Source organism: Triturus cristatus, chromosome 11 (assembly GCF_964204655.1).
Source record: "Triturus cristatus chromosome 11, aTriCri1.1, whole genome shotgun sequence".
NCBI lineage: Eukaryota > Metazoa > Chordata > Amphibia > Caudata > Salamandridae > Triturus > Triturus cristatus.
Window position 1 is genome coordinate 281,693,031 of NC_140594.1, and position 22,874 is coordinate 281,715,904.

Below are 22,874 nucleotides of genomic sequence, written 5' to 3' on the forward strand. Positions count from 1 at the left end.
TTTTTCTCTTCCTCTCCTGCCTCATCTTGCAACTGTTTCACTTCATCCCAGGTTTCTAAGACATTAGTAAACATCACAGAGAGAAAAGACATTTCCCCCTCTCGGTCCCGATTTATGGACTGATTTGTTTTGGCACGGTATTGCGCAACATCATTAGCATAACGGTTTCCAACCGTGATAAAATCCTCTCCTGGTCCATGGGCAGCACATTTTACAACTGCTAACTCTTTAGGCAGCTGTATCGCCTCAAGCAATTTACCAATCATTTCAGCATTCTTTATTGGAGTTCCACTCGATGTCAAGAAACCTCTTTGTAGCCAAAGCTGGCCAAAGTCATGCACAACTCCAAATCCATACTGACTATCAGTCAACACAGCCGTCCTCAAATCTTTCCCAATTTCGCAAGCTTTTGTCAATGCTATCAATTCAGCAACTTGCGCAGATTTCACTCCTTTCAATGGTGATGCTTCCATAACTTCTGAAACTTTGCACACCGCATATGCTGCACATAGCACACCATCATCATTTCTCAGGCATGAACCATCCACAAATAACACATGATCACTCTCATGTAAGGGAAGATCCCTTATATCTGGTCTCGGTTTTGTACAGTACTCAAGTACATCCAAACAATCATGATCATCTTCCATCTTTACACCCACGTTTTCAATATCTGGCAAGAGTGTCGCTGGATTCACATTCACACATCTCTCAAGAGTCACATTTGATGCTCCCAGAATCACTTTTTCATATTTAGTCAAACGACTATGTGACATGTACTGAGTTCTGCTTCTTGTCAAAAGAATTGCCACATTGTGAGGTACGAATACCCTTACAGGATATCCCATTATGATTCCCTCAATTTGTTCCAGACTCCTGCATGTTGCAGCCACAGATTTCAGACAACCTGGTAAACCCACAGCTACAGGGTCAAGTGTCGATGACAAGTACGCAATAGGCCTTCTCAGTAATCCATGTTTCTGAATTAACACTGAAAGTGCACATCCATTTCTCCCACTGCAGTACAGCTCAAACTCCTTTTCGTAGTCAGGCATACCCAAAGCTGGAGCCTCACACATTTTACTTTTGAGCTCTTCAAATGCTGCCATTTGTTCTGCATCTAGATCCAATGGATCTGTCATCTCACTTTTTGTCAGTTTAATCAGTGGCTTTGCTATCAAGGAAAAATTAATTATCCACTGACGACAATAACCCACCATACCCAGGAACATTCTCACTTCTCTCTGAGTTTTTGGAGCTTTCATTTCTCTGATTATTCTGATCCTGTCATCCGTCACTTTTCTCAGACCCTTTTCAATATTGTGTCCAAGATAATGCACCTCTTTCTTGCAAAATTGCAATTTGGCTGGAGATACCTTTAACCCTCCATCTGCCAGATGATTCAGTAAAGCTATGGTATCTACTTCACAAGCTTCACGTGTCTTTGATGCCACAAGTAGGTCATCAATGTATTGCACTAGTACTGAGCTCTCAGGCATGATCAAACTTTCCAACGATTTCTTCAATAACTGATTGAATATCGAAGGACTTTCCGTATACCCCTGTGGGATTCGACACCATGCTAAGATACGCTGGCCAAACCTAAATGCAAAAATCGGCTGGCTATCATGATGTAATGGAATTGAAAAGAACGCATGACACAAATCAATTACTGTATACCACTCGGCATCATGTGGAATTTGATACAGGATCACTGATGGATTTGGCACGATAGGACAACATGCCACCACAATTTGATTAACTTTTCTCAAATCTTGTACGATCCTAAATTTCCCATTAGGCTTTTTCAGTCCCATTATCGGTGAATTACACGGACTACTCAGTAGTTCTCTCAGGACTCCCTGCTGAATCATTTTCTCAATTATAGGAGTTATCCCTTCAATTATTTCTGGTGTCATTTTGTATTGAGGAATGTTAGGATATGTAATTCCCTCTTTTACTGCAATTTTCACTGGATCTACATTATTCATCAATCCCACATCCTCTCCAGGAAAATCCCAAACTGTCCTTTTCACTGTGTCTCTCAGCTCTCGAGGCAAATCCTCTGGATTAAACACAGCAAATGCACCAATTAACTCACTCTCTCTATTCTCTAGAGTCACTCGGTACAAAACATCTTCATCTGGTGTCTCAAAGGCTATCCCATCCGGTGTACAAAAAATTGTGCAGTTCATCTTGCACAACAAGTCCCTACCCAATAGGTTCACTGGACTAGTGTCACAGACAATGAATCTGTGCATGTCTGAAAATTTCCCTATCTGTACTCTTACAGGTTCAGTAAGACGTGTTCTGATTTGCGTATTGGCTACACCAACTACTTGGATTGCTTCATCCGAGAGAGGAAGATTTCTAACATCTGTTGACCTGACAGTTGATCTTGTCGCACCTGTGTCTACCAAAAAAGTAACACTCTCCTCATTTATTTTCCCATCCACAAATGGTCCTGCCTGGTCTATTTCTAGAGTTGCACCAAGTATGCACTCTTCTTCCTCTCCTCGGCACCGTCAATAATCACCCTCAGATTCACTCCCTTCACTCTTTAACAAGTACTGTTGTACCTTGTTTGAACGTCTCGGTTTGTTTACCTGTTCATCATTGTAGAATCCTGAATCCTGATTATACTTTTGTAACCCCTTATTCTGCGGCAAGGGTGGTTTTGGCTCTTGACTCTGCTGTCTCACAACTTTCTGTTGTTGCTGCTGTTGATTATTTCCTTCATTCTGCACCTGTTGATTTAAGGATTTATTCTCATTACTCACTAATGGTGGATTAGGACACTCCGATCTCCAATGCCCCAATTGGCCACAGTTGTGACAAGGAAACTTTTTCTTCGCTTCCTCAAGACTTCCTTTTCCTTTCCCTACATATCTAGGTCTATTCCCTGCATTATTTCCTGGATTATTTGCCTGTTCCACTAACTGTGCTTCCTGTCTCTCCGCAACTTTCACTTGTGCCCACATTGCTTTCTCTTTCAGCTTTCTTTGTTTTGCTTCAATTTCATCACTGAAGTATTTTGCATTTCTCAGAATCTCATCTACTTTCTTACTCTGCCAATCCACTGTATGCTCACGAATTCTCTCACCAATTTCAGGTCTAAGGCCATATACAAATCTGTATACAAAATGACTCAAATCTTTGTCACCCAGGTGTTCATCTCCACTGAATTGTTTGAATGCCAGTATCAGCCTCTCGTAAAAAGCATGAACTGATTCTTTCGCTTCCTGTTGTGTTCGATCTATCTTTACCCAGTCTGTCTCTTTTGCAGGAACTTTACTCTTCAGGTATACCATCACCTGATCATACTTTCTCATTACTTCTGGATCTGGTGCCCCTGTTCTTGGGTCTCTTGGATATTCATCAGTAGGCCAACTCACAACTATTTTACACTCAGTCCACAAGTCTGCTGGAACAATTATATCAAATAGACTATTCAGGTCAACCCACAGCACTTTTGACAATTTCACAAACCTATCTACCTGCCTATACCACTCGACGGGCTTTTCTCTCAATCGAGGGAAATCATTCGTGAATGATAAAATATCCTGTCTGGTCCATGGAACATGTACATATCCTCCTCCAGGTATTTCTCTCATAGGATAATTATCCACTGGTTTCTCTTTTTCTCTCACTGGAAATGCTGAATAAGTTGTTCTATCTTCAGCCTCATCTCTTTTCTTGTACCACCTATCCTTCCACTTTTCTACATCACCCCATCTTCGCAATAATGCTACCATTTCCTTAATCTGTCCTGTTCTACCAGTAGCATTCAAATTCTCAATATCCTTTTCTGTAAAATCCATCCTGTAAGTTCTTTGTAAAGCTTTCACTTTATCAATGTCAACTCCCTGCTCATTCGCTATTGCTCTTAGCCTGTCATGTGTATTTCTTGCTCTCCAGGTAATTTTCTTACACATGAACATTAACTCACCATCATGATGACTCTTCAGAATCTCTGTTGGAACTGTTCCTGTAACAAGCTCTTCTAGTTCTACACGTAACCTAGCTACATCAATTACTTGTGAATCTTTATCCTTTTTCTGTAGAACCTTCATCCAATCATTCAAATCCTCAACTGTTATTTCCGCAGTTTTTCTCACTGGAACCACTCTCTTCTGCGGTTCTAAAATTGGCATCCCTGAACAACTAGCTTCACTGGCATCCAATATTTCACTACATGTGTCATGTCTTGATTGTCTCAGGTCACTTCTTTCTGCTCTTTTGCCTGAATCTCCTGAAGGACCAACTGAATTTGTCAAATTATTCCCAACATATGGAATCACCAGTCCATTCTCACCTCTCCTCTGTTTGTCAAACACAGGCATAACCGGACCTATTGTTACAGGCACCGTAACAGCTTCTAGATTCTTCGTTAACTCCCTAATCTTTTCTGTCAACTCTGTTGTAGTTCTGGCTAATTGTCTGGCATTCTCATCAAGGTAATGATCACTTCTTACCTCAGGTGTCTCATTTTCTGTCTCACTAACACAAACTGTATCTCTTATCGGAGAAACAACTGGTGTACTTTTATCCGGTTCTGGTCTATATGGAGGTGGTCTCTTGTAAATCATGTCATTCAAGACCTCATCCTCATACTCATTAACTCCATATTTTCTCATTTCTGACTCAAGAACCCTTTCTGCTCCTCCTTCAACTGTTCTCATTGGATATAATCCCTCTGACATACTAACATCTCGCCACCTTTTCATTCGATCATGATGAGTCTCACGATCATGTCTCCTCCCAAACATGTACCTGTAGTACCCTCCAGATCTCTGTTTTTCTCTCTCATGTACTTCCTCTTCCCATTCCACTAAAGCCTCGAACTGTGTAGGTCTCGGTTTCGGGTCTAGACATAACATCTTTTCCCGTAAATTTCTCAACACGGCCAGATTAAATGAACCATGTTCTGGAAATGCTAGAACACCATCTTCTTTAGTATACCTAACCCAATTCTCCAACCATATACAGGTATGAAACCCATGTCTTGCAGCCATGAAGGATGCAGGTGTTTTCGGTGGAGGTAACAACTCGCCCTCTCTCGTTTTAACATCTTTATCCTTGTTAAACCACTTTTTAATTTTACCAAAAAATGTTTTCTTCTTTTTCTCTTCTTGGTAATACATTTTAGCGTTTACCAAAAAAAAACTCTCTACTCTTTCCGTATTATAAATAGCCAATTGCAGCGCGACTCACACTAACGCACCAATCCTGGAACGTCTACGTCACTAAATAGCCCTTCCAATCCTTGCGCGGCTCACACTAACGCACCAATCCTAGCGCAAGCACTATTCTGATCTACTATCCTATCAGAGCGCGGTCTTTCTGACGTCAACAGTCGCTGCAGTCGCTTGTCTCCTGTCTTCTGTCACTCGTCTACCCCTCCTTTACAAAATCTTTTCAGTAGACTTCCTGTCAAAATTTCTACAAAATCTATTAGTTACAACATAAAAACATCTCCATTGTCTGCTTCGCTAACCACAGAATAGTAAAGAGAGTCTATTTCTAAGGGTGGGCGTAGTGGGCGTAGTGGGGCTACGTGAAGCAGCACGTAGTGTGCCCAAATCTACGCACACTACGCGCTTCGCGTAGCCCCACTACGTGCCACCCACCTCCCGCCCGCCCTTCTTTTAAATAATATAAGCAATGAAAAATAAATTAAAGTAAGTCGACTTACCCGTAAGCGCGGCGTCTCCGGGGCTCCCTCTTTCTGTTTCTGATTTCTTCTGGCAAATGCGCATGCGCGGACGCCCGCGCATGCGCATTTTTCGCGAGAAATGCGCATGCGCGGGTGTCCGCGCATGCGCATTTGCCAGAAGAAATCAGAAACAGAAAGAGGGAGCCCCGGAGACGCCGCGCTTACGGGTAAGTCGACTTACTTTAATTTATTTTTCAATGCTTATATTATTAAAAGGAGGGCAGGCGGGAGGTGGGTGGCGGGTGGCAAGCAGCTACGCTTCGCCCTCGGCGTGTGCGTAGCGCTGCCCTGCTTCGCCTACTTCGGAAAGTGCGAAGCAGGCAGCGCGACGTACACTACGTGGGCGAAGCGTAGTGCTACGCCCGGGGTTATCTATTTCACAAGAAACCTCTCATTGACACAGTAGCACTTCCTCTACTCTGCCCTTCTAACATACATTCATTAACTGTTTCCTCTAGGACTTGTCCAAAGAGTCTTACAATCAACTAAATGTACAAACATTCACGCACATTCATACAAGGAAATATAGTACATACGCACAGAATCCTGCTTCCTGAGAACAGACAATCTGCTCCACTACAGAATTATAACATACATCAACTAAACAGCTTTCCTCTGTTCAGTTTCTCAAATAAGCTCAGAGAATACCTATTACTTCTCCCGCGATAAGCTTTAACGGTAATCCTTACGGATCCCTGGGACTTAAGACCAGAGTTTCACAGATAACCTTCACTATCATACACACTCCTTATATACCAGAAATATCTAATAGTAACATACGACGATGTCACTTATTCCGAACCCAGACAATGTGACGCGCAACTTCAATTGTCACACGTTATTCCTTACAATTCCGTCTTTCCCGAGAGCAGCATATACTTCCCTCTGCCCTACTACGGAACTGCTACCAGCTCCCAAGTTCCAGAAGCACTACATATAACTCAACATTACGACTCCAACATATAATATTAGTATATATACCAACATCAATCAATAATCAATAATCAATAAGCTAATGTACATGCAATCTTATCAGATCAAGACAATCATCAATAACCATCCTACTCTGCTACCAGGAAATTGATAGAGATCAGGGTGTATATAATATTCTCACTACCACAGATAGAGTAATCTCACAGTTACACGCACATACATTCATCATACGCTAGGGCCCATTTCACTAACATACGCTCAAATACTCTACCAGCAGCAATAAACCTGTGGAAAGAAAACTCCTAATCACCCTGCATCTATATCAGGTCGATAAGATCTGGTTATTGAGACTGTCCATAAACATAATCTATACAACCTATACGAATAATCAAAATATAATACACAATAATTGACAAGAAATAATATCCAACACCATGTTCAAGTTATATTGCTTTATCTAAAATTAGTCAAATGAAAATCAAGCAGCATAAATCATTTCTCATAATTACCTATTCTAGCTAAATGTCAGAACGGGTCAGGACAAGTCTCTCGGTAAAGTCTCTCAAGACGAAGTCCCTTCAGCATCAATCCTCAGCAACGCAGATTCGATACGCGGCAAAGGCAAATGGCAAGTGGCAAAGCCCTCTCTAGGCTAACAATTCTTATACTAAATCAAACAAAAGAAAGATACAAAGAAAAGTTGTAATGTCCGCTGGACCGCTGAGCAGAGCGAGAAGGAAAGGATGTAGCATTGCAACATTCGAAAATCTCCGCTCAGGAAAAATCACAAAATAAAGACTACGGAACAGGAACCAAGAATTTCAAATGTATCTGTTAGTTCTACTTCTCCTCGGCAATGAGATCAATGCTCAGAGTCTTTCTCTAAGGCTCCTTTGTTTTCCCAAGGTTGCCAAGGACGTTCCATTTCACTCGAAGATTACCCCGGCTGCTGATGTCCTCACGGAAAATTTTATAAGGCAAGCAAGGACTGTGGTCAGCTGACTTCAGGACCATATTCAGCAGGGCTCTCTTCCATCACAGTTTTCTATTCTCAACTCGAGGCCAGGCTTACAAAATCGGCCATCTTTAACTAGGCCGCCATAGGCCACAATAGACCATCTTAATTAAAAGAAACAAAAACAACATTACCACAGCATAGTGATTAAACAGTGTTAACCCCACTAATACCCTTATGTGTATGCATCTATCTAGCACTTGCAACATAGAAAAGCATTAATTCGGAAAGCGTTTTGTGCTCAATAATAAACAGCACATAGCAACGTTTAAACATGAAAACACGCACGTTATTTTTAAACAGCACATTTATGCGCACCCACGTGTAACTCTCTCTTGTTAGGACAAACGAATTGATTAATATAAACGCACTTGCACAAGACAAATAATTAATTGCTAGTAATTAATAAAATTAATATGACAAATAGACATGCCAGAGCTTCAAAAACCAGCGAATTTTCAAACAGAAAACTCTGCTCCAGCAATGGCACACCACTTATATTCACATGCTAGCTTTAATGATTGGAGTTTCATTCCAAATAGGTCTTCAAAATGTTACTCTTCAAGTTCATAACATAACATACATCCGACACATGTTTCGCTCCTGCAATCAGCAGCAGAGCTCTTTCAAGGCATAACTGTGCACAATAAGTTAGTCATTTTCCTTGTGTACCCTATTCAGCATATGAAGCCACAGGTATTTGCCAGAATGCAAAACGTGTTGGCTGCATTCTCATTCGTCCCTTACAGTAGCCTGCATCCGTCATGGCAAAGAACCCCTATATTCTCTGTGAAAATCCCCTCCTACCTCCCAAACATTTTGATTATGAGCAAGTTCTGCACAAATACACCCTACACTCTATCTACTAAAAGAGTAGAAGATGGCAAATTGGGTGTAATGGAGGATAAACCAAAAGTCGGTGCTCACAAATAGATAATCTGTGCTGGATAGAAAAGCACTAACATTTTTTCCTTCCTTTTGGCTTGCTTAACAGCAAATATATAAAGAGCTGTTGTTTTGTAGAACACTGGTCAACCTGATTCATTTTTCCAGTAGCAGGTTGATCTCGAATCCTAGATGATGTCTCCCTTTAGATTTTAGGGGGTGTAGGAGGCTGGCTTAGTATATGGTGCACACTTATTTAAGTAAAGCACCTTGCACTAATCCATGTAACCCATATGGTGATTTTAAAGGTCTTTGGTAACCTTTGAAAGCTCTCAAAGTGGTGGATGTGGAGAGCAGCCTTCAGGCTTATCTTGAAGGAGTGTTAGGCAGCTTGGTGTTCTAGGTTAATCATGTAGTGTAGGTTAAACAAATTAGAACAACACAGTGTGTATATAGAAATATGTCTATTTATTACACAATAATCACTAACACATTGGTATATCTCCTACCTGGAGATATAAACACAAATACATAATAATACTTCAATTGTAAACAGGTAAGTAAGCCCAAAATACAATGGTATCCAGGGAGAGACCAAACAATATACTAAGTAAGTGGAATGCAAACTGCAACCAAAGTGGGGACTTGGACCAGGAGACTCGGAGGAGCTGGGTACACAAGGAACCACCCAAGGAAAATTACTCAGGAACCCCACGGAGGCTGTGTGCAGAGTGGAAACACAGTTGGGTGCTCAATAGAAGTCAACCACAGTTTTCAAGAAGAAGGACCCTTCCCAATGGACCCTGAAAAAACCCTGTGGAAGACAGAAGATTGGAGAGTCAGCCCACCAATAGATACCCAAGGAACCAGGATACCTACACCAGGGAAGACGGGTGCATAGGTGCGAAGTGATGTTGGAAACCGCCATAGACCACAATGAAGGACTTCAGGAAAGATGCCGCTGGAGAAGGCTTTGCAAGTGTCCAGTGGAATCCAAAGGTGGATTCTTGAGGAGGAGAACCTGTAAGCAGAGGGAACAGTGTCTATGTCACTAGGAGATGACCAGGAGGCACGGAAGAGCAATGTCAAAAAATGTCGGACGGTTCAGAAGTGTTAACGGTGACCTTGTCGCTGCAACTGTGAGAACCAGGCAATGCTGAGGAAGACCAGGAGCCGTGCATGAGCTGTCCCACATCAGAAGTCAAGAACCAGGGGATCCGTGTCCGGTGGGAGTACCAACAAGCCTTGGCAGCTGCAACAGTCATGGAAAGCAAAGAAGGAACAATGTTGTGACCAGCAAGGTCCAAGGCACTCACCACAAGCAGGAGAGTCAGAGCAGGCCCTGAGCAAACAGGGAAGCCCACCAGAGAAGAAGAAGACCCTCAAGAGGACCCACAGGTCGGAGGCACGGGAGTCGAAAGAGGACCTTGAGCAGCTCGCCAGAGATGAAGGCCCACAGTTCAGAGGATGTAGTGAGGATGCTGATCTTGCAGCAAAGAGATGCTGGAGGCTGGAGCTTCTTGTGGCCTGAAGATTTCTGGAGTGCAAAGCCAACAAGTCTTGGCAACGACAAGTTGACGAGGTGCACAGGGGTTTGGTCCCAGCGGTTCCAATGAGGGATACTGACCTCAAAATTGCAAAGAGACAGGTCAGGCCTCGAGGGAGTTGCAGAACCACCACCTGTGTTGCTGAGCCTTTTGAAGTCCGTGGGGCATCAGGAGCAGCAGACTGGTTAGCTTCATTGCGGTGCCTGCAGATGCAGGGAAGTGACTTCTTCACTCCAAGGGAGATAACTGCGGGCGTCCTTGATTCCCACAGGTCTGTTGAAGATCCTGGAAGAAGCACAGACACAAACAATGAAGAAAGCTGGTAAAACAGCAAGAACAGGAGCAGAAGGAGTCTTTCTTGGTGCAGTCTCGGTTCCAGGCAAAGCCCAGTGAAGTCCGAGTGTCCAGACAGTCAAAGAGTGATGTTGTTTCAGGCTTGAGTCTTATCCCACGATAAATCCAAGGACCCACCCACAGGTAAGCCCTTAAATACCCTACAAAGGGGGTTAGTACAACTCAGGGAACCCTCCCATAGGTGGGCTGGACAGAGGGGAGGATACTCCCATGTCCTTTGTCCAGTTTCACGCCAGAGGGGAAGCCAAGGGCTCCCTGAACTGGCTCAAACTGGATTATGTGAAAAGGGCACCAAATGTGCTCTTCATAGCAGTCTGGTGGTGCTGGCAAGCGCCCCCACCCCAGCCCAATGGACTAAGTCCTGTCTGGGAGTTGGTTACACCTCCGTGTGACAGGAAACCTATGGTTCTACCTTCCCCTGCTCAAGCTCAGCTCAGCGGCAGGAGGGCAGAATCATGTATGGGTTCGGCAGCAGCACTAGCTTGCTGGCGGACCCTGAAAGGCTGTTACCAGAAGTACTGGGAGCCGCCCCAGTGCACGGAATCATACTCCAACACCGGTAACGGTGTTGGGGTATGATTCCAACATGTTTGATACCAAATATGCCCAGGTTCAGTACAGCCACTACATAGTTAGCTATTGCGTAATGACGGATGGCCACTGTATATATCAAAATGACTGGCCGCACTTACAAAACCTGCAGAATCGACTCCGGGGTTTGTAGGGGTGTCCTGCTCATGCAGGTGCACCCTCACATTTATAACCGAGCACCCAGTATTCTGGACTGAAAGGTCTGCCATAGGGATGACTTATAGGTGTTAAGTGTAGTGACCTCAGATATAAGAAAAATGATGGGGCATATTCTCAAGGACTTATCGCCAAATTATTGGCACTTTATTGCAGCCAAAGTCGTGATACATTTTTCACCCTATTCACAAGCTGGTGCAAACAGCAGATACCACCAGTTTACCTGCGATAGCATCCGCAAAAAACATCGCCACAGATGACCCCGGCAACTATCGCTAATGAGATGCACAGCAAGCGTTCCCAAGCAAAATGCAGTGACAATACCACACCTCAACATTCTCAACGACCAGCCAGATTGGCGGTAGCAGCAGGAATCTAACACCTGCTCTGACCTGGTGCAAAGTCGGACGACAACCTGCACCATCAAAGGGAGCCCAGCCCAGAGCCACACCTGAAGAGCAACAGATGCCATGGAGCCACTGACCATGCATCCTGGAACCCCAAGAGGGCAACAACACCCACTGGGACCAACCCCAGGATCCCACCCCCACCCACCCCCCAGGGCTCCACTCCAGGCACCCCCCCACCCACCCCCGACAAAGACATGTCACATCAACATTACAAAACCATGAACAAAACAATGTGCCTAATGTCACACAATTACAACACCCAACATACATGTGTGGTCAGAAAAATGAGAATCATACATCCATCTCAAAAGGTCCAAATAATTTGTCTCATTCAGAAGAAACACAAAACAACCATTTTGAAGAGTCATGGCAGGTCATCCCAGGACAATCTGTAAGTCATTGCTGCAAAACAAAATCCTAGAAAAGAAGGTGTGCCATGCGCTCATCAAAGGACAGGGAGAGAGAGCGAAAGAGACAGAGATATAGATATAGATAGAGATAGAGAGAGTGAGATAAAAAGAGAGAAAAAGAGAGAAAGAGAGAGAAATAGAGAGAAAGAGAGTAAAAGAGAGAGATTGTACAAGGAGCACAAAGCCAATCAGGCACTTGGCTCATACATGCCAACTGTTGTGTGTGTATCAGTAGTGGTGCATACTAAGTCAAAGGCCTGGCATCAATTGCGACGCGAAGGCCACATCACATTTCAAAAATGCAAGCAGTAGTCAGACTAACATTAGGTCTGAAAGCTCCTTTGTCTCAATACACAAGGCGGAAGGACATTTGAACCCCCGGCCTTGGTCTTGAATGCGGCTGGCACACCCTGCGAGAGATACCATACCAGATCTTGACGACTCCCACACCACGAACTGCACGAATGAAAGACCAACGTGTCCACACCCCACACACACTTGTCCCTGTTTGAGGTACACCTGCATGGCATGCCCTTGACACATAAGTAAAAAACAACCCACACGTCCAAACGTTGCACACAAATACGACACATTGCTCTGAGCAGTGGCATTTCATCCACATAAGTGCCGCCTGTCAGAAGAGTGCCGGTGTGGCGAGACCAACAAAGGCAATGGCTGGCAATCCCGGGCACATACACAACCCCTGTCACGTGGAACTGAACTGTGCACAAATGCGGCATCTGTTGGGATCACTGACACTGGCAGTTTTGCAAATCAATTACCGTCTGAGTTTCCGTCTTGCGTAGGTCACATGCGTCCAGCCCTGGTTCCACTGTCGTTCATGCACATTCAAGTGGCCCATGGATGTCAGCCTATCCAACACAACGGTAGCTGAACTGGATTATGACTTGTGTGTGCGCCCACTGTTGGCCCACGAACAGGAGTGTAACCGTGATACCCGTGCATGGGATGCCTTGATCTGTGGCGTATGTGCTGGCAGTAGTGGATGGGAGATTGCACAAGCCATCGTATGCAGTGACCACATCGAGGCGCTCCCCTATTGGGCTGTGTTGCAGATCGGTGAAACGGCTTGGACAGAGCACAGCTGCCCAGGCCAGTTAATGGATTGGCTCTCCCTTGTGTTCCTTGAACTCGACACCGATGTACTCTTGGAACAGATTGCCCGTGAAGACGCGCTCGCATTCATGGACAAGTAACTACATTCCTGCAGCCACAACTGATTGTTACCCACAGCTCAGGTCCCCACACCTTGTAGCATCTTGGAGGAATGGTCACATGTCCCACCACAACATTGGACATGGCTGCATTCGCCTGGACTCAGAATGCATGTGCGTGCAACTACGCGTGTTGACACACACCTGTGCAAGGTGATGCAGTCCCATGGGCGGGGCTGTACATCGTGGTTTGGCAACGTCCCAATATCGGAGAAATTGCTGGGGGAGAGTACACACATGGCAATGTAATACGACATGTGACCTTGCAGTCCGATGGTATAGCACTATGCAGACCCCATGGGCTGTGCGTCGGCTGTGCGTCGTGTCCCCTGACACCGGGCAATGAGCAGACGCCAAACTTCACATGACTCGTCCAGCAAGGCAAGGTTGGCTGAGACTGTTGACATCCGTCATTATTTGTGTTCATTTTGCCACCCCATCTGCAGACACCTCGACATGTTCCTATGCTGCTTGTAAGTGTCTTACGCATTTGTCTGCAGGTTGTGGCCCTTGCCTTGCCCGTACTGACACACACATGCTAATAAAGTCTACGCAACTTCACTAGTGTACAACTGTGATGAGTGTTGATTATGATGAAAATCGTGTGCCTCCATGAGCATTGTCCGTACACAGGGAGGGATTGACTGACGCTTGTAAATTGGGGGTGAGTCCCTAATGACAGCTCCATCTCTGTGAGCCAGACATTGTAGTTGGGATAGTTGCTGGCAGCCCTGTGCTCTTACGTGTCTCCAGCAATGTGAGTATGGTGTCCAACTTCTTGCCATGTAGATCAAGGTTATCCATCCAAAAAGACTGTGTCCACACAGATGTGTGTGAGTAGGTATGCGAAGAGACGTTCTGTTGTCACATGTGATGGGGGACACCACTTCAGGACTTCTACCAATTTTGACACTTCTTCACACTGCCCTGTTTAATACATGGACGTGGGGCTACGTTGGGGGGTAACAAGATTGTTGTTCATGTGCAATGAGGCCACAGCTAGTTCACACCTTCACAGTCATCTAATTGGCCATGTGGGTCAGGGTCAAACATGTGCATTAATGACATTTACCAGGGTGTACCTTTTTGTGCAATCAATGTCCCTACATTCATCCATACTTCTATACATGAGTGAACATAAACATGACAGATCTGTGTGATTTGGAATGTTTCATTCACATTCTGGGGAGTGTCGGAGCTGTAGCAGTACATGGCCATTTCAAGCCCACATAACAGGGATGCCCAGTGGTGGGCCAACCAGAGTCCTTGGGGGAATGCATAGTTAATCTGGAGAGGAAGAGTTCAGTCCTCAGCCGGATTGCTGTATCACTGAACCCAGAGCAGAAATGTCAGGCCATGTCGGGGTCCAGGTGAATGTCGCAGAGTGTGTCGGGGGACAGTGGGAGGTGTTGTTCCAGGGCATAATCCATAGGGCTGAACCAGGCAGGGCCAGGCCATGTGGCGGGGACGGATGTTGCCTCCTCCTTCTTCACACAGTCATTACCCTACACATCTTACTCCTCTGCGACGTCTTCAGTGTCCGGTGTGTCAGGTGTGTGTGGTGGTGTGGTGGTGTGATGGCTGCATCACTGTGTGCCACTGACATCAGGGTGCGAAGGTGACAGGGCTGCATCACTGTGTGCTAATGACACATCAGGGTGCGAAGGTGATAGGGCTGCATCACTGTGTGACAATGACACGTCAGGGATTGGAGATGTGTGTGTCGAGGTTCCTACAGCACTCATCTGGTACAGGCTCAGTGGCAGCAATGGCAAGATGAGGATATGCAAGGCATGGAAGATCCCAGCTACATCTAGCTGGTGTTCAGCCGTGACAGCAATACTTCCAGGCTGCATCGGCTCCATGGTCTCCATTGTCCTCTGCATCTGTGCCAACTCTGTGCTGTCATCGCTGGAGCCTGTCTGACTAGACAGTTCTTGTATCCGAGTAATGACCCCAGCGAGGTCAGTCAAGGATTGTTGGTGAGCATGGTGCGGACAGTGACTGTCCGTTAGGGACTGTAGGTGGTCCCTGATGGGACTCAGACACCCACGTATGGCATCGAGTTTGGCTGCCATGAGATCGAACCCCACCCACAGCTGAACAGCCATCTTCTCCTGGAACTCTAACACATGGCGTTGGAATTCCATGTGTTGGTCGTGGGGGTCCTGTGAGCCAGACGTGGTAGTGTGTGCTTCCTGCTGTGTGGTCTGTGCAGGTTGTGGGTTCACTGCGATGCAGCTGGGCTACCCTGCTCCTGGGTGTGGGGTGCAGAGGCTGTCCACAAGCCGTTGGAGGGTGTCTGGGCAAATGTGCAGGGTGCCCTCTTCATCAGTAGAGATGTGTGCTCTGCTCTGCAGGAGGTGTTGATTGTCCCTCTGCAATGTAAAGGGGTGATGCAGGTTAACAGTGTGTTCCATGTATGTTGACGCATTGTAGATGTTTACATTCAGACTGCAGGACAACATACATTGTGACTGTTTTGGGGAAGCTGGCTATTTGATGGGAGACAGTGGACATTTCGGCTACATGACGGATGTGTGGTTGTACTCGTACATTATCATCTCACAGTGTCATGCAATGCCAGATGTTATTGGTCAGTTTCTGCGCACGAGCGGCACCAGTTGTGTCCTCTGTCATGTGGTGTAGGGGTTGCACTTTGTACCACATTGTCGTCAATGTTGATGTACTGTGATTGCAATGTGTGTGTGCTGCATTATTGGCATTATTGGCGAGTCGCCCCTGCAGTTCTGATTTGGCAGCCCCTTATCCCTTTGAGTCGGTATGCCTTCGACTTGTGTGCTTTTCGGGTCCTGGGATGTTTGCGACTTGGGTCATTTGTGGTCTTAGACAAAGTTTGTACTCTTGTGCATCGTTTGTCTGCAGATGTGTTTTCGACGTCATGGGTTGTAGGTGCACGTGGATGTGTCAGAATGTGACCTGCTCCTTTACGGATGTGGTCCACACTCAGTCACCTCAATTTCGTGTTGTGCACCATGTCATGTATTGTGACTGCAGCCATGCTATCCATCATGCAGTGTCACTTGCATTGTCAGTGTGGCTCACAGAGCCGCTGCTTTCTGGATTCAGCACATATGCATGGGTCGGTTGTGGCATTGGTGATATGGAGGGGGGCCCATTTGTGCACATTGTGGACGGGGGCCTTCTTGGTGTTTCTATGTGTGCTGCAGTGTGCCAAGGGTATCAGGGACATGTTCCACACTCATTGTGGGTGTGCAGTGTGCTGCACGTGATTGTGCATGTGTGCCATTGTGCCCATCTCCCTCTGTCCCCCCAGTCCTTGGTCGTTACTCACCCTGTTGTTGTTGGGTCAGGTCATATCAAGCTGTGTCCAGACCCCCAACTCCTTGCACTGTCTCCACACTAATGACTGTGGCCACGATTTCCTCAAGCTCATCCAGCTCCTCCTGTGGCGCAGGTCTCCCACCTCCAGTCGCCTTTGCTGAATCTTGACCTCCTCCATTGACCTCCTCGACACTCCGAATGCATTCACGTTGGTGACGATGGACTGCCATAGTTCTGTTTGTGTTGCGAATGATGTAGTAGAGGTGACAAACAGTTGTTGGTGGTGTTCTATTGCTCCAGCGCTGAATACCACAAATCCCCTCGCTACAGACCAGACCACAGATCCTTTTCTACAACCACATTTCATTCACTCGTTCACTGGTGGGGCCCATAACACCAATCATTCATTTCACTCTCAGATCAATAGTCATCGAGAGAGGGGAGTCCTTTCTCTCTTCCATGCACTGGAAAATGGGAGGAAGATTGCACCAATCACCTGATGAGTAACAACAAGTTTACCTATACCTCCCTACCTCGCCAGGGTCTCAATACATTATAACCTAACAGTTCCTCCCATACTATTGGCCATGGATCAGCTAGTTGCTGGGAATAGCAACACTTAACTCTTCTAAACAATATACATCGAAATACTTCAAATAATAACCCAACACAGTTCTTTAAATGCAATAATATGTTTATCTAATTAAAGCATAAGGAAATCATATAGCATTCAATATTTTGGTTCGCATATTTACCTAATCTGGCTAAATGGCGTCCTCTATTTCAGATCTTTCGTCTCTATGCCCATAAATCAAAGAATCAGTTTGTAAGTTAATTGGGCATCTAGTCAGTCCATCAGAGTCTCTGGCAGGCAGCTGACCAGCAGTGTCACCGTCCTCTCCGTCAGCATAACGTCGGGCAATCTGGTAAAATGAAGGTGTGCAAAGGATAATGTCCTACCCTCTCTAGTCTACTTTTATAGTACATTTTTAATAACAAATGTTTCAATACATATTTTTTAACAACTTTGATTGGTTGAACCAGGATCATTCTTCCTGATTCCCATGCATTAGATGTTGCATTTGAAGCAGCTCTCAATTCATTAATAAAGTAGCAACAGTTTCTAGTCCATTCAGGGTATGCTGATTCCCATGCGGGTTTGTGTCCTTTAGTGTCATCAATTATAACAGTTCATGTTTTAAGGAAGTTCATTGTTTGAGGCTTGGCACTCCTCCCAGGATGTCCTTCACGAGTACTGTCTGCCTGGGGTCAGGACGAGGTTATTGTTGCTCATCTTTTAGCGCAGGCGCACTTCACTCAGTGACTTCTGTGTCTTGTCTGTGCGTCAAAATAGGGATGGCAGCCATTTTGTGGCCACTCCAGAAAGGTCAACTTAAGCAAAGAAACATAAAACATAATTAATTCATGGAAATGACTATAAAAATGTTATTTCCTCACTAAACCCTCTATGTGTGTGTATCTATCTAGCAAAAGCAACACGCATTGCAGTTTATACTCACAATTCACAAATCACATCACAAAAGCAACATATATCATGCAAATTCTAAATATCCAACATTAATATGCGTACAAAATTAGTTTACGTATCAATCAGGCCATGCAAATGCGATTCCCACATGTATTTTCTAATTAGTAATGTTGATTAATTAAACACACAGCAAACCATTATTACTATTAATGTTAATCAATTATTCCTGTTAATTCAAAATGAAAAAATGGAGGAGGTATACGATTCTGAGGGAAAACCTCGCTCCAGCACTATCACCTCCGTGACGATGATCCGGTCTTCCTGCGGACTGAGGCCTGTCTTCCTCTTCCTCTTCTCCTTGCCCTTCCCTGAACACAGGGTTCCTGGCTGGTCCTCCGTGGGGCTTGTGGTGTTCGGGTTGTCCACTGCAGACGGTCCGGGTGCATCCATGGTGCTACGCAGTTTGAATGGTTTTTTTTTTTGGTTTTTTGCTTTTATAGTGCATTTTCCCACATGACACGTGGGAATTGCAGGCCTGTGGCTGGTTGTCGCTGATTTTTGTATCCCGATTTGGGACATCGCAGGTTTTTTTGCGTTTCGCATTTTTTTGGCATTGCATACTTTTTGGGCGGTCATTTGGCGCGTTATCCTGCTACTATCGCATGGTGCTGCCGGGTTGGGAATACAGCGTTAACACGGTGTTATTTTCCCGCGATAGACTGTGATATGCAAAGTTGCATTAAGCTAATTTTGCGATGTTTAGCACACGTTCTTGAGAATATCCCCCTATATCTGTCGTAAGTGGTGCTAGCACCAACTTACACAGGCTGCAATGGCAGGTCTGTAGTCATAGTTTGAGTGGTCTCTCATGGGTGGCACAATACATGCTGCAGACCATGGGAGACACCTGGTGTACCTATGCCCTGGGCACCTTAGTATGGTAATATGGTAATATACTAGGGTACACCAGTAGCCAATTGTGGACGTACAGAGGTACTTACCATAGTCAATTTAGAGAGAAAGCACAGTGACTGGGATCCTGATCAGCAGGATCCCAGTCAGACTAGTCACAAAAACATACAGACACCAGCAACAAGTGGGGTTAAACACAAAAGCAGATACTACTTTCCTACAGGGGAAATGTGTGAAGTTCACCCGATGACAGCATATGCTTCTATGAGTTTTCTTGTACCACAGGCATATTTTGATATATTAATTGCTTTATTGAATCTGTTTCCTTGCTTAAACAACCCCATAAAAAGAGTTTAAAATGCTTCCCTTATCTCCTGGGTAGTGCCTTATCATCTGGAGTGATGAGGCTGTGCTTGTGTCAACAGAAGGCATCCATCTGTGCCTCTGAAGTAGACACTGTAGACTTCCATTTGGTAAGTCAGTGCAACTGGGTGTTTGTGCAATTATGGGGCGATTCTGATGGTGGTGCGTAAATTGATAAACAGTGTAACAAAGCACACAAAAAGGGACTATGAGGTAGTTTGGAGATAGATTGATATGTGTATATACTCTCAACTTTTGAAATGTTGAGCACCTTTCTATGTTAGGTGTTGGATGATCTCAGTATTTGCTCATGTCATTGTATCTCATGCAATCATAGCTCAGTAGTCACATAGAAAGTCTGAAGTGACCAGCCGTTATTGCCAAACCTAACAACGGGCAAGTATGTGGAGTGATATTTGTTCTCATTACACAGATGTAGAAATGCTTCCTCTTGTGCTCATCGGCTGCTAGACAGTCACTGTCCAGAAAGTCAAATTGGGAGAGATAGTCTACAGCAGGCTACCCCAACAAGAAGTTCATGAGCTACTGGTATCTCTCCAGCTACATGTGAGTACCTCTCCTGTGCCTATTAAATGAGAAGATTTTGCTTGGTTGAATTAATTTATGTATACCAAAATTGAAAAGTATGTGTGCAAGTCAAAATATGTGAATTTTCAGAACCCATAAATTCCAAAGCAGATAAACTGATATTTGAATGATAAATCATGCAGTATTAAGAGATTTATGACTAATAATATTAATTTGGTACCAGAGGCATTGCAGCTGTTGTTGTTATGTATTACAGTTACTGTTACGTATTGCAGTTACAGAGGCATTCCAAATTGCAAAGCTTTCTTTTGCATTACTGCTAGCAATCCTGCAGTGAGATGATCGTGGCAGGTAATCTGTGGCCACTAATATAATATTGTCTGATGTATACAAATCTGAAAAATAGTAGCTCAGGATGATTTGTATTGAACATAAGTAGCTCTTATTATTGAAAAAGCTGGGGACCTCTGGTCTACAGTATATGCCAGTAATTATTAAGAGGATATTTTATAGATTAATTTTATGTTGGACTCACATATGGGGCAGATTTACTAGATTCTCACGGAGCGCAGTGCAGCAGTACCAAATGCTGTGCTGCATGAGAAGGAGAAAGCAGAAAAATGCCATATTTACAGAAATATGGCTCTCTCTATCCCCGCTCCCTAGCGCCGGCGCAGAAATGTGCTGCCATGCGCCACAGACACACCTTTGCACTATAGTGCAAGGGTGTATCCGTGAGTCTAGCATAGGTTCTGTACTTGAAGGGAACCCCTCTAGTACCAAATACCATGCTTAGACTAACTTTAGAACTTTTCCCACGTTGTATGTGTGCTGTACAGTGCAGCACACATACAAAGTCAGAACAGACAGGAGAAATAAAAGCATTTTGTCCTTCATAGCACCTATTTGAAATGGGCGCTATTTTCTCATGCCTCATTCTAAACCCTGTCTACTTTTTTAAGTAAATACGGCTTAGCATCAGAAACCTTGGGCAGTTGCATGATACGCCCCCTTGGCGCTAAGTAATGCAAAGCAGTGCTTTGCGTTACTTTCGAGTGATTTTCCAGTCCTAAACAAGTTTAGCATTGGTAAGTAAATTAGTTTTAAAAAAGTTTAAGCGGCAATTTGCATCACTTTTGTGTCTAAAACATAGTAAATATACCCCGTGGTATTTTAGTCTTGCATGTAATTAAGAGTTCCAGAATAGGAAATGTTTAGCATTTTTTTTCTGGAATCAACCTACTGATCCTGGTGGAACATGAACATACTCTATTACTATCAAAAAGAAAAACTAAATATAAAGTAAGTCATGGCCATACCTCAGATGCAGCTGCAGTGCCAAGCACCACATCTAGACCTTCCTTGTAATAGCCATTTTTCTGTCTCCAGCCTCATCGATTGACACTCACTGGCAGGTTGGTGTTCGATGCTTGACCATGTCCAATGAAGACAGAAGGCCTTATTTAGTGGAAACTGAAAATCCTCCTGTTTGGTGCAAATTCAGTTAGTGGATTTGCCTCTGTATTTAGAGTTTCCTCCAGACACGTGAGGCTCTGAATTGTTTGCCTCTCATACTTCCCATTCCTGATGCAGGCACACTTCAGTCGGAAAAATGCCTTTACTAATAATGCCTGGTACTCTAAACACCGAATGGCTGTCATGTGGGTTGAGACAAAATGTGAATGACACTTTAGATTGACCAACCGGACTTTCGCTAGCCTATTGTCCCATTCAATCAAGCTGTGCACTGATTCAACATTATTAAAAATCTTAAATAGCGCATAGCTACCGAAAAGGGTTTCTCAGCGCTTTGGCAACAGGTAGGCGACTTCGATGTGAACAGATTAAATTAACTAAGAGCCTCATGAACAAAACTTCCAGTTTGCATTTCCTAAACAGCGAATCCTAAGAAATTGTTATTTAGAAAATGCTAAATGAATTGTATAAAATTTGCGATTTCCTGATAGTGACTCCTACAGAGTAGCAATCGCTATAAGGAAATTGCTATTTAGGAAATGCTAAACAATTTGTTCTAATGGGCCTAAAAGCCCGCACGTAAACTGGCTTTGCATTTCCGAATATGGGATTTCCTGTTAGGAAATCGCAAATTAGGAAATGGAAAACCAAGGGTGCTTATGAGCCTAAGGCCCCCATTGATGCACCCTCAAAAAAGTGGTGCACCTGTAAGGCACACAAATGCCCTAGGGGCGAGTGTGCGCTTTATGGCATTACCAAAACTGCCTTTTACTAATTTGCATATGGTTACCATTGACTTGAATTCGATGGTAACAGCATTTCCTGTATGCCCAATTCGAATTTAGGAAATGCTTTGTACATGTGCTTAGGAAATCGCAAATAGGAAATCCCTAGCAATTTGCTACTTAGGGAATTGCAAAATGTGATTTCTGCTTGATTGACCACGTTTAGGCCTTTGTACATTTGCAAAGGCAGTATTGCATTTCTTAATGGACAGAAATTGTGACTCAGGCCAGATGTACTACTGCTAATAATTGCACATAGCAATCTGTGCAAAATTTTGACTTGCAAAATGCGACTCGCAAATTGAAATCTACGTAACAAACGCATGCCAAGATTACAATTATCTAATGACTCGCATCGCAATTTAGCGTTGAGGCTATTTGTGAGTCGGTAAGCGCTCGCAAATAGCGTCCGCAGCTGAAAAGGATGTTTGCGTTTGCAAATAGCGAGCGTGGCTGAAAAGGCCATTTAGTGCACACAAATAGTGACTGCGGTTGAAAAAATAAGCAAAAACACACCCTATGAGAGCTGAAGGACCCCAAAACAGGAAGTGGTGTCCTTGGAGATTCCTGATCAAAATTGTAAGCACATGGTAAGGTGCAGCAGCAAAATGTCCAGCAAGGCCAGTGAGAAAGCAGGAAAGGAGCGTCTGACGAAACTAAAATTCTCAGAGAAGGAACTGGACATTATAATTGAGGAATTCCACAACAATCATGAGCAGCTGTTTGGGAGGGCATCTTACAT

The 22,874-nt window shown here is 44.4% G+C and overlaps 1 protein-coding gene across 1 annotated transcript in view; it reads left to right on the top strand.

Annotated features, from left to right (window-relative positions):
* LOC146784042 (uncharacterized) overlaps positions 1-22,874 on the top strand; it is a 63,409-nt gene that overhangs the window by 39,819 nt on the left and 716 nt on the right. The window lies entirely within an intron of this gene.